At 41.8% G+C, this 15,448-nt stretch overlaps 13 non-coding genes across 13 annotated transcripts; all 13 read left to right on the forward strand.

The window, feature by feature from the left end:
- Nucleotides 1–230: 230 nt before the first annotated feature.
- Nucleotides 231–312, forward strand: trnas-uga (transfer RNA serine (anticodon UGA)). Its single transcript has one exon. It is a non-coding gene; the product is annotated as a tRNA-Ser (tRNA).
- A 1,269-nt stretch (nucleotides 313–1,581) lies between these two features.
- On the forward strand, nucleotides 1,582–1,663 carry trnas-cga (transfer RNA serine (anticodon CGA)). The gene has a single exon. It is a non-coding gene; the product is annotated as a tRNA-Ser (tRNA).
- Nucleotides 1,664–2,662: 999 nt separating this feature from the next.
- On the forward strand, nucleotides 2,663–2,744 carry trnas-uga (transfer RNA serine (anticodon UGA)). The gene has a single exon. It is a non-coding gene; the product is annotated as a tRNA-Ser (tRNA).
- A 1,269-nt stretch (nucleotides 2,745–4,013) lies between these two features.
- On the forward strand, nucleotides 4,014–4,095 carry trnas-cga (transfer RNA serine (anticodon CGA)). Its single transcript has one exon. It is a non-coding gene; the product is annotated as a tRNA-Ser (tRNA).
- A 999-nt stretch (nucleotides 4,096–5,094) lies between these two features.
- trnas-uga (transfer RNA serine (anticodon UGA)) lies at nucleotides 5,095–5,176 on the forward strand. The gene has a single exon. It is a non-coding gene; the product is annotated as a tRNA-Ser (tRNA).
- A 1,269-nt stretch (nucleotides 5,177–6,445) lies between these two features.
- trnas-cga (transfer RNA serine (anticodon CGA)) lies at nucleotides 6,446–6,527 on the forward strand. The gene has a single exon. It is a non-coding gene; the product is annotated as a tRNA-Ser (tRNA).
- Nucleotides 6,528–7,526: 999 nt separating this feature from the next.
- Nucleotides 7,527–7,608, forward strand: trnas-uga (transfer RNA serine (anticodon UGA)). Its single transcript has one exon. It is a non-coding gene; the product is annotated as a tRNA-Ser (tRNA).
- A 1,269-nt stretch (nucleotides 7,609–8,877) lies between these two features.
- Nucleotides 8,878–8,959, forward strand: trnas-cga (transfer RNA serine (anticodon CGA)). Its single transcript has one exon. It is a non-coding gene; the product is annotated as a tRNA-Ser (tRNA).
- Nucleotides 8,960–9,958: 999 nt separating this feature from the next.
- On the forward strand, nucleotides 9,959–10,040 carry trnas-uga (transfer RNA serine (anticodon UGA)). The gene has a single exon. It is a non-coding gene; the product is annotated as a tRNA-Ser (tRNA).
- Nucleotides 10,041–11,309: 1,269 nt separating this feature from the next.
- trnas-cga (transfer RNA serine (anticodon CGA)) lies at nucleotides 11,310–11,391 on the forward strand. The gene has a single exon. It is a non-coding gene; the product is annotated as a tRNA-Ser (tRNA).
- A 999-nt stretch (nucleotides 11,392–12,390) lies between these two features.
- On the forward strand, nucleotides 12,391–12,472 carry trnas-uga (transfer RNA serine (anticodon UGA)). Its single transcript has one exon. It is a non-coding gene; the product is annotated as a tRNA-Ser (tRNA).
- Nucleotides 12,473–13,741: 1,269 nt separating this feature from the next.
- Nucleotides 13,742–13,823, forward strand: trnas-cga (transfer RNA serine (anticodon CGA)). The gene has a single exon. It is a non-coding gene; the product is annotated as a tRNA-Ser (tRNA).
- Nucleotides 13,824–14,822: 999 nt separating this feature from the next.
- Nucleotides 14,823–14,904, forward strand: trnas-uga (transfer RNA serine (anticodon UGA)). The gene has a single exon. It is a non-coding gene; the product is annotated as a tRNA-Ser (tRNA).
- Nucleotides 14,905–15,448: the final 544 nt, after the last annotated feature.

Below are 15,448 nucleotides of genomic sequence, written 5' to 3' on the forward strand. Positions count from 1 at the left end.
TTTCAAAGTATACAGTGATTGAACAAACTATAGAAATATCTTCCTGTTCATCTAATTTTAAACCATTCTTTTAAAAGTTTCAGTCATTGCATTGTAGTACGAACTACAGTAGTCCCAACTAACTAACGTGGTTCAAACTACTGTGGTATGACGGTTTTGGGAAACAGTTCACTTCGGATGTTGGTTAGGTTGAACTACCATAGGCAGTGGCAATGACCACTGGACAGACAGCTGTGATGGCCGAGTGGTTAAGGCGTTGGACTTGAAATCCAATGGGGATTCCCCACGCAGGTTCAAACCCTGCTCGCAGCGTGGTTGGGGCCGTGTGTGTCTCTTTTGGGGGCAGTGTCTGGTCCTGCATGTTAGGGCCTTGTCTCTTAAAATTGAAGGTCATTGGTTCAAATCCCACGGATGGCAGAATGATTTCTCCATTGAGTCCATCAGCAAACCCTTAATCCCCAATACTTCAAGAACTGGCCAACGCTGCTTCTGCCAAACAAACAAGTAAATAAGTTCCCTCAGGGTGTAGGACAAAGTGGGTTACTGCCGAGTTCTCTCTGCTATGGATAACAGCTTAGTTTGGAACGAGACATACTCAAATGGAAATGAAGTCCTTATTTTAAAATGTATTCTTTCTACTTTGCCACACATCCCTATAATACTTAAACTTAGGTGCAACATTACCATAGCCATAACTATGTTTTTAGCATTGTTTCAAGAACATTGAAATTCTTTTGCATCTCAGTCAATCCTAGTTTTTTCATGCAATTTTAATCAAGAACTCTAAACAGCAAGCTGTACAGCTGATAAACATGTTGTTTGTCATGAATTTGGACTTCTACTTTGAGTTCTTTTGACTTCAGTATTGATTTGCTTTGCTAACCAAGAGTAGGCTACAGGTAGTATAGAAGACTCTTGCCAATGTCAGTATGAAAGACTTCATAATGGTGTTTACGATTCCCCTGCTAACCTGTTGTACGCTTCCCAAAAGCATAGTTACTAACAATGTTGCCAACTTACAGAACTGGAAATTTGCAACTGAACAGTTACAACGAGACTATTTGGACAAAAGTATTGGGACACCTGGCCATGAAACTTACATGAACATTACAGCAGCTATTGAGTCACCAGAGCATTGGCATCTTTTATGCACTATGCTCCTCAGCAGTCGGCGACCCTGCTCTGCTACTTTACATGGTCTGCCGCTTTGTGGCTGAGTTGCTGGTGTGCCAAAACACTTCCGCTTTGGAATCACACCACTTACAATTGACCGTTGAATATCTAGTAGGGAAAACATTTCATGCACTTGCTTATTACAAAGGTGGCATGCTATGACAGGACCATGCTTGAATTCCCTGAGCTCTTCAGAATGACCCTTTTTTCACAAGGGTTTGTAAACCTGATTGCATGGCTGATGGAAAGATGGACATAGAAGGGCTCTGTTTGCATCTGCACTACATTTGCAGTTTTCTTACCAGGATATAAAAGCAGACAGAAGTAATTCCTAAATCTGTCAGTATGTCATTTACTGAACAAATCACATTGACACTCCATGCAAAAAGAAGGGAGGCATGACAGACAGCTGTGATGGCCGAGTGGTTAAGGCGTTGGACTCGAAATCCAATGGGGATTCCCCACGCAGGTTCAAACCCTGCTCGCAGCGTGTGTGTCCATTTTGGGGGCAGTGTTTGGGCTCTATCCCTTAAAATTGAAGGTCACTGGTTGAAATCGCATGCTTGGCAGAATGATTTCTACATTGAGACCATCAACAAACCCTTTTTCCCCATTATTCAGGGACTGGCCAACCCTGCTTCTGCCATGAAAATAACTAAAGAAAGCCAGACTTTCCCAGAAAAGCCAGGCTCAGACTAGCACCATCTGTATGCCTTACGTCGTTCCACTAACGCAGTCCAGTTTTAACCAATAAAGGCTCATACAAGACAGACTTACATAGTCTCATTTACTGCGCACACCAAAGATATTTAAGAAGCATAAATGAATGATAGATTGATCAGATGAGTTGGAAAGCGTGTAAAACGAGAGTGGTGTTTTTTTCTGTGGCAGAACAAACACTGCTGATGGAGCTGTATGAAAAATAGAAAGATGTGATTGCTAAAAAAGGCAATACTGTGGCCATAAATACAGCCAGGGAGTTGGCTTGGCAATGAATTGCAGACAGACTAAATGCGTAAGTTACATAAATGTTGCAAGCACTTAGTGCAGTGGCATGGTGGTACGGTGGTTTACGCTGTCGCCTTAAGCCGTGAAAGTTTCTGGACTGATCCCCATAGCCAAGAGGGAGCCTTCTGGGTTGACTTCACGTGTCATTCTTACTGTATAATGCTATTCTGTGTGATTTGATCTCCGTAAAATACTTGTGAAATGTTCTGCACAAATAAGCGTATCTTGTCTTTTCTATTTTATTAATAAACTTTCAAAGTATACAGTGATTGAACAAACTATAGAAATATCTTCCTGTTCATCTAATTTTAAACCATTCTTTTAAAAGTTTCAGTCATTGCATTGTAGTACGAACTACAGTAGTCCCAACTAACTAACGTGGTTCAAACTACTGTGGTATGACGGTTTTGGGAAACAGTTCACTTCGGATGTTGGTTAGGTTGAACTACCATAGGCAGTGGCAATGACCACTGGACAGACAGCTGTGATGGCCGAGTGGTTAAGGCGTTGGACTTGAAATCCAATGGGGATTCCCCACGCAGGTTCAAACCCTGCTCGCAGCGTGGTTGGGGCCGTGTGTGTCTCTTTTGGGGGCAGTGTCTGGTCCTGCATGTTAGGGCCTTGTCTCTTAAAATTGAAGGTCATTGGTTCAAATCCCACGGATGGCAGAATGATTTCTCCATTGAGTCCATCAGCAAACCCTTAATCCCCAATACTTCAAGAACTGGCCAACGCTGCTTCTGCCAAACAAACAAGTAAATAAGTTCCCTCAGGGTGTAGGACAAAGTGGGTTACTGCCGAGTTCTCTCTGCTATGGATAACAGCTTAGTTTGGAACGAGACATACTCATATGGAAATGAAGTCCTTATTTTAAAATGTATCCTTTCTACTTTGCCACACATCCCTATAATACTTAAACTTAGGTGCAACATTAGCATAGCCATAACTATGTTTTTAGCATTGTTTCAAGAACATTGAAATTCTTTTGCATCTCAGTCAATCCTAGTTTTTTCATGCAATTTTAATCAAGAACTCTAAACAGCAAGCTGTACAGCTGATAAACATGTTGTTTGTCATGAATTTGGACTTCTACTTTGAGTTCTTTTGACTTCAGTATTGATTTGCTTTGCTAACCAAGAGTAGGCTACAGGTAGTATAGAAGACTCTTGCCAATGTCAGTATGAAAGACTTCATAATGGTGTTTACGATTCCCCTGCTAACCTGTTGTACGCTTCCCAAAAGCATAGTTACTAACAATGTTGCCAACTTACAGAACTGGAAATTTGCAACTGAACAGTTACAACGAGACTATTTGGACAAAAGTATTGGGACACCTGGCCATGAAACTTACATGAACATTACAGCAGCTATTGAGTCACCAGAGCATTGGCATCTTTTATGCACTATGCTCCTCAGCAGTCGGCGACCCTGCTCTGCTACTTTACATGGTCTGCCGCTTTGTGGCTGAGTTGCTGGTGTGCCAAAACACTTCCGCTTTGGAATCACACCACTTACAATTGACCGTTGAATATCTAGTAGGGAAAACATTTCATGCACTTGCTTATTACAAAGGTGGCATGCTATGACAGGACCATGCTTGAATTCCCTGAGCTCTTCAGAATGACCCTTTTTTCACAAGGGTTTGTAAACCTGATTGCATGGCTGATGGAAAGATGGACATAGAAGGGCTCTGTTTGCATCTGCACTACATTTGCAGTTTTCTTACCAGGATATAAAAGCAGACAGAAGTAATTCCTAAATCTGTCAGTATGTCATTTACTGAACAAATCACATTGACACTCCATGCAAAAACAAGGGAGGCATGACAGACAGCTGTGATGGCCGAGTGGTTAAGGCGTTGGACTCGAAATCCAATGGGGATTCCCCACGCAGGTTCAAACCCTGCTCGCAGCGTGTGTGTCCATTTTGGGGGCAGTGTTTGGGCTCTATCCCTTAAAATTGAAGGTCACTGGTTGAAATCGCATGCTTGGCAGAATGATTTCTACATTGAGACCATCAACAAACCCTTTTTCCCCATTATTCAGGGACTGGCCAACCCTGCTTCTGCCATGAAAATAACTAAAGAAAGCCAGACTTTCCCAGAAAAGCCAGGCTCAGACTAGCACCATCTGTATGCCTTACGTCGTTCCACTAACGCAGTCCAGTTTTAACCAATAAAGGCTCATACAAGACAGACTTACATAGTCTCATTTACTGCGCACACCAAAGATATTTAAGAAGCATAAATGAATGATAGATTGATCAGATGAGTTGGAAAGCGTGTAAAACGAGAGTGGTGTTTTTTTCTGTGGCAGAACAAACACTGCTGATGGAGCTGTATGAAAAATAGAAAGATGTAATTGCTAAAAAAGGCAATACTGTGGCCATAAATACAGCCAGGGAGTTGGCTTGGCAATGAATTGCAGACAGACTAAATGCGTAAGTTACATAAATGTTGCAAGCACTTAGTGCAGTGGCATGGTGGTACGGTGGTTTACGCTGTCGCCTTAAGCCGTGAAAGTTTCTGGACTGATCCCCATAGCCAAGAGGGAGCCTTCTGGGTTGACTTCACGTGTCATTCTTACTGTATAATGCTATTCTGTGTGATTTGATCTCCGTAAAATACTTGTGAAATGTTCTGCACAAATAAGCGTATCTTGTCTTTTCTATTTTATTAATAAAATTTCAAAGTATACAGTGATTGAACAAACTATAGAAATATCTTCCTGTTCATCTCATTTTAAACCATTCTTTTAAAAGTTTCAGTCATTGCATTGTAGTACGAACTACAGTAGTCCCAACTAACTAACGTGGTTCAAACTACTGTGGTATGACGGTTTTGGGAAACAGTTCACTTCGGATGTTGGTTAGGTTGAACTACCATAGGCAGTGGCAATGACCACTGGACAGACAGCTGTGATGGCCGAGTGGTTAAGGCGTTGGACTTGAAATCCAATGGGGATTCCCCACGCAGGTTCAAACCCTGCTCGCAGCGTGGTTGGGGCCGTGTGTGTCTCTTTTGGGGGCAGTGTCTGGTCCTGCATGTTAGGGCCTTGTCTCTTAAAATTGAAGGTCATTGGTTCAAATCCCACGGATGGCAGAATGATTTCTCCATTGAGTCCATCAGCAAACCCTTAATCCCCAATACTTCAAGAACTGGCCAACGCTGCTTCTGCCAAACAAACAAGTAAATAAGTTCCCTCAGGGTGTAGGACAAAGTGGGTTACTGCCGAGTTCTCTCTGCTATGGATAACAGCTTAGTTTGGAACGAGACATACTCAAATGGAAATGAAGTCCTTATTTTAAAATGTATTCTTTCTACTTTGCCACACATCCCTATAATACTTAAACTTAGGTGCAACATTAGCATAGCCATAACTATGTTTTTAGCATTGTTTCAAGAACATTGAAATTCTTTTGCATCTCAGTCAATCCTAGTTTTTTCATGCAATTTTAATCAAGAACTCTAAACAGCAAGCTGTACAGCTAATAAACATGTTGTTTGTCATGAATTTGGACTTCTACTTTGAGTTCTTTTGACTTCAGTATTGATTTGCTTTGCTAACCAAGAGTAGGCTACAGGTAGTATAGAAGACTCTTGCCAATGTCAGTATGAAAGACTTCATAATGGTGTTTACGATTCCCCTGCTAACCTGTTGTACGCTTCCCAAAAGCATAGTTACTAACAATGTTGCCAACTTACAGAACTGGAAATTTGCAACTGAACAGTTACAACGAGACTATTTGGACAAAAGTATTGGGACACCTGGCCATGAAACTTACATGAACATTACAGCAGCTATTGAGTCACCAGAGCATTGGCATCTTTTATGCACTATGCTCCTCAGCAGTCGGCGACCCTGCTCTGCTACTTTACATGGTCTGCCGCTTTGTGGCTGAGTTGCTGGTGTGCCAAAACACTTCCGCTTTGGAATCACACCACTTACAATTGACCGTTGAATATCTAGTAGGGAAAACATTTCATGCACTTGCTTATTACAAAGGTGGCATGCTATGACAGGACCATGCTTGAATTCCCTGAGCTCTTCAGAATGACCCTTTTTTCACAAGGGTTTGTAAACCTGATTGCATGGCTGATGGAAAGATGGACATAGAAGGGCTCTGTTTGCATCTGCACTACATTTGCAGTTTTCTTACCAGGATATAAAAGCAGACAGAAGTAATTCCTAAATCTGTCAGTATGTCATTTACTGAACAAATCACATTGACACTCCATGCAAAAACAAGGGAGGCATGACAGACAGCTGTGATGGCCGAGTGGTTAAGGCGTTGGACTCGAAATCCAATGGGGATTCCCCACGCAGGTTCAAACCCTGCTCGCAGCGTGTGTGTCCATTTTGGGGGCAGTGTTTGGGCTCTATCCCTTAAAATTGAAGGTCACTGGTTGAAATCGCATGCTTGGCAGAATGATTTCTACATTGAGACCATCAACAAACCCTTATTCCCCATTATTCAGGGACTGGCCAACCCTGCTTCTGCCATGAAAATAACTAAAGAAAGCCAGACTTTCCCAGAAAAGCCAGGCTCAGACTAGCACCATCTGTATGCCTTACGTCGTTCCACTAACGCAGTCCAGTTTTAACCAATAAAGGCTCATACAAGACAGACTTACATAGTCTCATTTACTGCGCACACCAAAGATATTTAAGAAGCATAAATGAATGATAGATTGATCAGATGAGTTGGAAAGCGTGTAAAACGAGAGTGGTGTTTTTTTCTGTGGCAGAACAAACACTGCTGATGGAGCTGTATGAAAAATAGAAAGATGTAATTGCTAAAAAAGGCAATACTGTGGCCATAAATACAGCCAGGGAGTTGGCTTGGCAATGAATTGCAGACAGACTAAATGCGTAAGTTACATAAATGTTGCAAGCACTTAGTGCAGTGGCATGGTGGTACGGTGGTTTACGCTGTCGCCTTAAGCCGTGAAAGTTCCTGGACTGATCCCCATAGCCAAGAGGGAGCCTTCTGGGTTGACTTCACGTGTCATTCTTACTGTATAATGCTATTCTGTGTGATTTGATCTCCGTAAAATACTTGTGAAATGTTCTGCACAAATAAGCGTATCTTGTCTTTTCTATTTTATTAATAAACTTTCAAAGTATACAGTGATTGAACAAACTATAGAAATATCTTCCTGTTCATCTCATTTTAAACCATTCTTTTAAAAGTTTCAGTCATTGCATTGTAGTACGAACTACAGTAGTCCCAACTAACTAACGTGGTTCAAACTACTGTGGTATGACGGTTTTGGGAAACAGTTCACTTCGGATGTTGGTTAGCTTGAACTACCATAGGCAGTGGCAATGACCACTGGACAGACAGCTGTGATGGCCGAGTGGTTAAGGCGTTGGACTTGAAATCCAATGGGGATTCCCCACGCAGGTTCAAACCCTGCTCGCAGCGTGGTTGGGGCCGTGTGTGTCTCCTTTGGGGGCAGTGTCTGGTCCTTCATGTTAGGGCCTTGTCTCTTAAAATTGAAGGTCATTGGTTCAAATCCCACGGATGGCAGAATGATTTCTCCATTGAGTCCATCAGCAAACCCTTAATCCCCAATACTTCAAGAACTGGCCAACGCTGCTTCTGCCAAACAAACAAGTAAATATGTTCCCTCAGGGTGTAGGACAAAGTGGGTTACTGCCGAGTTCTCTCTGCTATGGATAACAGCTTAGTTTGGAACGAGACATACTCAAATGGAAATGAAGTCCTTATTTTAAAATGTATTCTTTCTACTTTGCCACACATCCCTATAATACTTAAACTTAGGTGCAACATTAGCATAGCCATAACTATGTTTTTAGCATTGTTTCAAGAACATTGAAATTCTTTTGCATCTCAGTCAGTCCTAGTTTTTTCATGCAATTTTAATCAAGAACTCTAAACAGCAATCTGTACAGCTGATAAACATGTTGTTTGTCATGAATTTGGACTTCTACTTTGAGTTCTTTTGACTTCAGTATTGATTTGCTTTGCTAACCAAGAGTAGGCTACAGGTAGTATAGAAGACTCATGCCAATGTCAGTATGAAAGACTTCATAATGGTGTTTACGATTCCCCTGCTAACCTGTTGTACGCTTCCCAAAAGCATAGTTATTAACAATGTTGCCAACTTACAGAACTGGAAATTTGCAACTGAACAGTTACAACGAGACTATTTGGACAAAAGTATTGGGACACCTGGCCATGAAACTTACATGAACATTACAGCAGCTATTGAGTCACCAGAGCATTGGCATCTTTTATGCACTATGCTCCTCAGCAGTCGGCGACCCTGCTCTGTTACTTTACATGGTCTGCCGCTTTGTGGCTGAGTTGCTGGTGTGCCAAAACACTTCCGCTTTGGAATCACACCACTTACAATTGACCGTTGAATATCTAGTAGGGAAAACATTTCATGCACTTGCTTATTACAAAGGTGGCATGCTATGACAGGACCATGCTTGAATTCCCTGAGCTCTTCAGAATGACCCTTTTTTCACAAGGGTTTGTAAACCTGATTGCATGGCTGATGGAAAGATGGACATAGAAGGGCTCTGTTTGCATCTGCACTACATTTGCAGTTTTCTTACCAGGATATAAAAGCAGACAGAAGTAATTCCTAAATCTGTCAGTATGTCATTTACTGAACAAATCACATTGACACTCCATGCAAAAACAAGGGAGGCATGACAGACAGCTGTGATGGCCGAGTGGTTAAGGCGTTGGACTCGAAATCCAATGGGGATTCCCCACGCAGGTTCAAACCCTGCTCGCAGCGTGTGTGTCCATTTTGGGGGCAGTGTTTGGGCTCTATCCCTTAAAATTGAAGGTCACTGGTTGAAATCGCATGCTTGGCAGAATGATTTCTACATTGAGACCATCAACAAACCCTTATTCCCCATTATTCAGGGACTGGCCAACCCTGCTTCTGCCATGAAAATAACTAAAGAAAGCCAGACTTTCCCAGAAAAGCCAGGCTCAGACTAGCACCATCTGTATGCCTTACGTCGTTCCACTAACGCAGTCCAGTTTTAACCAATAAAGGCTCATACAAGACAGACTTACATAGTCTCATTTACTGCGCACACCAAAGATATTTAAGAAGCATAAATGAATGATAGATTGATCAGATGAGTTGGAAAGCGTGTAAAACGAGAGTGGTGTTTTTTTCTGTGGCAGAACAAACACTGCTGATGGAGCTGTATGAAAAATAGAAAGATGTAATTGCTAAAAAAGGCAATACTGTGGCCATAAATACAGCCAGGGAGTTGGCTTGGCAATGAATTGCAGACAGACTAAATGCGTAAGTTACATAAATGTTGCAAGCACTTAGTGCAGTGGCATGGTGGTACGGTGGTTTACGCTGTCGCCTTAAGCCGTGAAAGTTTCTGGACTGATCCCCATAGCCAAGAGGGAGCCTTCTGGGTTGACTTCACGTGTCATTCTTACTGTATAATGCTATTCTGTGTGATTTGATCTCCGTAAAATACTTGTGAAATGTTCTGCACAAATAAGCGTATCTTGTCTTTTCTATTTTATTAATAAACTTTCAAAGTATACAGTGATTGAACAAACTATAGAAATATCTTCCTGTTCATCTCATTTTAAACCATTCTTTTAAAAGTTTCAGTCATTGCATTGTAGTACGAACTACAGTAGTCCCAACTAACTAACGTGGTTCAAACTACTGTGGTATGACGGTTTTGGGAAACAGTTCACTTCGGATGTTGGTTAGCTTGAACTACCATAGGCAGTGGCAATGACCACTGGACAGACAGCTGTGATGGCCGAGTGGTTAAGGCGTTGGACTTGAAATCCAATGGGGATTCCCCACGCAGGTTCAAACCCTGCTCGCAGCGTGGTTGGGGCCGTGTGTGTCTCTTTTGGGGGCAGTGTCTGGTCCTTCATGTTAGGGCCTGGTCTCTTAAAATTGAAGGTCATTGGTTCAAATCCCACGGATGGCAGAATGATTTCTCCATTGAGTCCATCAGCAAACCCTTAATCCCCAATACTTCAAGAACTGGCCAACGCTGCTTCTGCCAAACAAACAAGTAAATAAGTTCCCTCAGGGTGTAGGACAAAGTGGGTTACTGCCGAGTTCTCTCTGCTATGGATAACAGCTTAGTTTGGAACGAGACATACTCATATGGAAATGAAGTCCTTATTTTAAAATGTATCCTTTCTACTTTGCCACACATCCCTATAATACTTAAACTTAGGTGCAACATTAGCATAGCCATAACTATGTTTTTAGCATTGTTTCAAGAACATTGAAATTCTTTTGCATCTCAGTCAATCCTAGTTTTTTCATGCAATTTTAATCAAGAACTCTAAACAGCAAGCTGTACAGCTGATAAACATGTTGTTTGTCATGAATTTGGACTTCTACTTTGAGTTCTTTTGACTTCAGTATTGATTGGCTTTGCTAACCAAGAGTAGGCTACAGGTAGTATAGAAGACTCTTGCCAATGTCAGTATGAAAGACTTCATAATGGTGTTTACGATACCCCTGCTAACCTGTTGTACGCTTCCAAAAAACATAGTTACTAACAATGTTGCCAACTTACAGAACTGGAAATTTGCAACTGAACAGTTACAACGAGACTATTTGGACAAAAGTATTGGGACACCTGGCCATGAAACTTACATGAACATTACAGCAGCTATTGAGTCACCAGAGCATTGGCATCTTTTATGCACTATGCTCCTCAGCAGTCGGCGACCCTGCTCTGCTACTTTACATGGTCTGCCGCTTTGTGGCTGAGTTGCTGGTGTGCCAAAACACTTCCGCTTTGGAATCACACCACTTACAATTGACCGTTGAATATCTAGTAGGGAAAACATTTCATGCACTTGCTTATTACAAAGGTGGCATGCTATGACAGGACCATGCTTGAATTCCCTGAGCTCTTCAGAATGACCCTTTTTTCACAAGGGTTTGTAAACCTGATTGCATGGCTGATGGAAAGATGGACATAGAAGGGCTCTGTTTGCATCTGCACTACATTTGCAGTTTTCTTACCAGGATATAAAAGCAGACAGAAGTAATTCCTAAATCTGTCAGTATGTCATTTACTGAACAAATCACATTGACACTCCATGCAAAAAGAAGGGAGGCATGACAGACAGCTGTGATGGCCGAGTGGTTAAGGCGTTGGACTCGAAATCCAATGGGGATTCCCCACGCAGGTTCAAACCCTGCTCGCAGCGTGTGTGTCCATTTTGGGGGCAGTGTTTGGGCTCTATCCCTTAAAATTGAAGGTCACTGGTTGAAATCGCATGCTTGGCAGAATGATTTCTACATTGAGACCATCAACAAACCCTTATTCCCCATTATTCAGGGACTGGCCAACCCTGCTTCTGCCATGAAAATAACTAAAGAAAGCCAGACTTTCCCAGAAAAGCCAGGCTCAGACTAGCACCATCTGTGTGCCTTACGTCGTTCCACTAACGCAGTCCAGTTTTAACCAATAAAGGCTCATACAAGACAGACTTACATAGTCTCATTTACTGCGCACACCAAAGATATTTAAGAAGCATAAATGAATGATAGATTGATCAGATGAGTTGGAAAGCGTGTAAAACGAGAGTGGTGTTTTTTTCTGTGGCAGAACAAACACTGCTGATGGAGCTGTATGAAAAATAGAAAGATGTAATTGCTAAAAAAGGCAATACTGTGGCCATAAATACAGCCAGGGAGTTGGCTTGGCAATGAATTGCAGACAGACTAAATGCGTAAGTTACATAAATGTTGCAAGCACTTAGTGCAGTGGCATGGTGGTACGGTGGTTTACGCTGTCGCCTTAAGCCGTGAAAGTTTCTGGACTGATCCCCATAGCCAAGAGGGAGCCTTCTGGGTTGACTTCACGTGTCATTCTTACTGTATAATGCTATTCTGTGTGATTTGATCTCCGTAAAATACTTGTGAAATGTTCTGCACAAATAAGCGTATCTTGTCTTTTCTATTTTATTAATAAACTTTCAAAGTATACAGTGATTGAACAAACTATAGAAATATCTTCCTGTTCATCTAATTTTAAACCATTCTTTTAAAAGTTTCAGTCATTGCATTGTAGTACGAACTACAGTAGTCCCAACTAACTAACGTGGTTCAAACTACTGTGGTATGACGGTTTTGGGAAACAGTTCACTTCGGATGTTGGTTAGGTTGAACTACCATAGGCAGTGGCAATGACCACTGGACAGACAGCTGTGATGGCCGAGTGGTTAAGGCGTTGGACTTGAAATCCAATGGGGATTCCCCACGCAGGTTCAAACCCTGCTCGCAGCGTGGTTGGGGCCGTGTGTGTCTCTTTTGGGGGCAGTGTCTGGTCCTGCATGTTAGGGCCTTGTCTCTTAAAATTGAAGGTCATTGGTTCAAATCCCACGGATGGCAGAATGATTTCTCCATTGAGTCCATCAGCAAACCCTTAATCCCCAATACTTCAAGAACTGGCCAACACTGCTTCTGCCAAACAAACAAGTAAATAAGTTCCCTCAGGGTGTAGGACAAAGTGGGTTACTGCCGAGTTCTCTCTGCTATGGATAACAGCTTAGTTTGGAACGAGACATACTCAAATGGAAATGAAGTCCTTATTTTAAAATGTATTCTTTCTACTTTGCCACACATCCCTATAATACTTAAACTTAGGTGCAACATTAGCATAGCCATAACTATGTTTTTAGCATTGTTTCAAGAACATTGAAATTCTTTTGCATCTCAGTCAATCCTAGTTTTTTCATGCAATTTTAATCAAGAACTCTAAACAGCAAGCTGTACAGCTGATAAACATGTTGTTTGTAATGAATTTGGACTTCTACTTTGAGTTCTTTTGACTTCAGTATTGATTTGCTTTGCTAACCAAGAGTAGGCTACAGGTAGTATAGAAGACTCTTGCCAATGTCAGTATGAAAGACTTCATAATGGTGTTTACGATTCCCCTGCTAACCTGTTGTACGCTTCCCAAAAGCATAGTTACTAACAATGTTGCCAACTTACAGAACTGGAAAATTGCAACTGAACAGTTACAACGAGACTATTTGGACACAAGTATTGGGACACCTGGCCATGAAACTTACATGAACATTACAGCAGCTATTGAGTCACCAGAGCATTGGCATCTTTTATGCACTATGCTCCTCAGCAGTCGGCGACCCTGCTCTGTTACTTTACATGGTCTGCCGCTTTGTGGCTGAGTTGCTGGTGTGCCAAAACACTTCCGCTTTGGAATCACACCACTTACAATTGACCGTTGAATATCTAGTAGGGAAAACATTTCATGCACTTGCTTATTACAAAGGTGGCATGCTATGACAGGACCATGCTTGAATTCCCTGAGCTCTTCAGAATGACCCTTTTTTCACAAGGGTTTGTAAACCTGATTGCATGGCTGATGGAAAGATGGACATAGAAGGGCTCTGTTTGCATCTGCACTACATTTGCAGTTTTCTTACCAGGATATAAAAGCAGACAGAAGTAATTCCTAAATCTGTCAGTATGTCATTTACTGAACAAATCACATTGACACTCCATGCAAAAAGAAGGGAGGCATGACAGACAGCTGTGATGGCCGAGTGGTTAAGGCGTTGGACTCGAAATCCAATGGGGATTCCCCACGCAGGTTCAAACCCTGCTCGCAGCGTGTGTGTCCATTTTGGGGGCAGTGTTTGGGCTCTATCCCTTAAAATTGAAGGTCACTGGTTGAAATCGCATGCTTGGCAGAATGATTTCTACATTGAGACCATCAACAAACCCTTATTCCCCATTATTCAGGGACTGGCCAACCCTGCTTCTGCCATGAAAATAACTAAAGAAAGCCAGACTTTCCCAGAAAAGCCAGGCTCAGACTAGCACCATCTGTATGCCTTACGTCGTTCCACTAACGCAGTCCAGTTTTAACCAATAAAGGCTCATACAAGACAGACTTACATAGTCTCATTTACTGCGCACACCAAAGATATTTAAGAAGCATAAATGAATGATAGATTGATCAGATGAGTTGGAAAGCGTGTAAAACGAGAGTGGTGTTTTTTTCTGTGGCAGAACAAACACTGCTGATGGAGCTGTATGAAAAATAGAAAGATGTAATTGCTAAAAAAGGCAATACTGTGGCCATAAATACAGCCAGGGAGTTGGCTTGGCAATGAATTGCAGACAGACTAAATGCGTAAGTTACATAAATGTTGCAAGCACTTAGTGCAGTGGCATGGTGGTACGGTGGTTTACGCTGTCGCCTTAAGCCGTGAAAGTTTCTGGACTGATCCCCATAGCCAAGAGGGAGCCTTCTGGGTTGACTTCACGTGTCATTCTTACTGTATAATGCTATTCTGTGTGATTTGATCTCCGTAAAATACTTGTGAAATGTTCTGCACAAATAAGCGTATCTTGTCTTTTCTATTTTATTAATAAACTTTCAAAGTATACAGTGATTGAACAAACTATAGAAATATCTTCCTGTTCATCTAATTTTAAACCATTCTTTTAAAAGTTTCAGTCATTGCATTGTAGTACGAACTACAGTAGTCCCAACTACCTAACGTGGTTCAAACTACTGTGGTATGACGGTTTTGGGAAACAGTTCACTTCGGATGTTGGTTAGGTTGAACTACCATAGGCAGTGGCAATGACCACTGGACAGACAGCTGTGATGGCCGAGTGGTTAAGGCGTTGGACTTGAAATCCAATGGGGATTCCCCACGCAGGTTCAAACCCTGCTCGCAGCGTGGTTGGGGCCGTGTGTGTCTCTTTTGGGGGCAGTGTCTGGTCCTGCATGTTAGGGCCTTGTCTCTTAAAATTGAAGGTCATTGGTTCAAATCCCACGGATGGCAGAATGATTTCTCCATTGAGTCCATCAGCAAACCCTTAATCCCCAATACTTCAAGAACTGGCCAACACTGCTTCTGCCAAACAAACAAGTAAATAAGTTCCCTCAGGGTGTAGGACAAAGTGGGTTACTGCCGAGTTCTCTCTGCTATGGATAACAGCTTAGTTTGGAACGAGACATACTCAAATGGAAATGAAGTCCTTATTTTAAAATGTATTCTTTCTACTTTGCCACACATCCCTATAATACTTAAACTTAGGTGCAACATTAGCATAGCCATAACTATGTTTTTAGCATTGTTTCAAGAACATTGAAATTCTTTTGCATCTCAGTCAATCCTAGTTTTTTCATGCAATTTTAATCAAGAACTCTAAACAGCAAGCTGTACAGCTGATAAACATGTTGTTTGTAATGAATTTGGACTTCTACTTTGAGTTCTTTTG

This window comes from Brienomyrus brachyistius, chromosome 14, assembly GCF_023856365.1.
Source record: "Brienomyrus brachyistius isolate T26 chromosome 14, BBRACH_0.4, whole genome shotgun sequence".
NCBI classification, from domain to species: Eukaryota; Metazoa; Chordata; class Actinopteri; order Osteoglossiformes; family Mormyridae; genus Brienomyrus; species Brienomyrus brachyistius.